A 501-nucleotide genomic window follows, 5' to 3' on the forward strand; every position below is an offset into this window, starting at 1 on the left:
CCATCACAGGGACACCTGGACAGGTCTCCAGTCCATCACAGGGACACATCGAGACAACATTCTCTCTCTCTCCTAGGGACATTTTAGAGTTACCAGTCAGTCTAACATGCATGTTTTTGGTCTGTGGGAGGAAACTGGAATATCTGGAAAAAACCCACTCAGCACAGAGAGAACATGCAAACTCCACCCAGAAAGACCCCGGACTGGGATTTGAACCGACAACCTGCTCGCTGAGAGGCAGCAGCTCTACCACCCGCACCACTTTAGATCATGATCTATTATTATTAAAATCATGTAATCATAACCTGATTTCGCTGCGTCTGTCTCCAGAGCTTTCCTCTTTTTAATTCTAGACTTCACGTCACCCTTGATCGTTCTACTTTCCATCCTTCAACAGACCGAGCGCACTCTTATGTCAAGGTGTCTGCAAAAACGACAACAAACACGAGCTGCTGGTGGAGGCGGGGCTGGCTCTGGGTGGAGGCGGGGCCGGCGCTGGGT

At 49.9% G+C, this 501-nt stretch overlaps 1 protein-coding gene across 1 annotated transcript in view; it reads left to right on the forward strand.

Annotated features, from left to right (window-relative positions):
• The window catches only part of itgb5 (integrin, beta 5), a 29,759-nt gene that overhangs the window by 3,119 nt on the left and 26,139 nt on the right, over positions 1–501 (forward strand). The gene's annotated exons all lie outside the window — the stretch shown is intronic.

Source organism: Nematolebias whitei, chromosome 13, assembly GCF_014905685.2.
Source record: "Nematolebias whitei isolate Nwh7 chromosome 13, NemWhi1, whole genome shotgun sequence".
In the NCBI taxonomy this organism is placed as follows: Eukaryota; Metazoa; Chordata; class Actinopteri; order Cyprinodontiformes; family Rivulidae; genus Nematolebias; species Nematolebias whitei.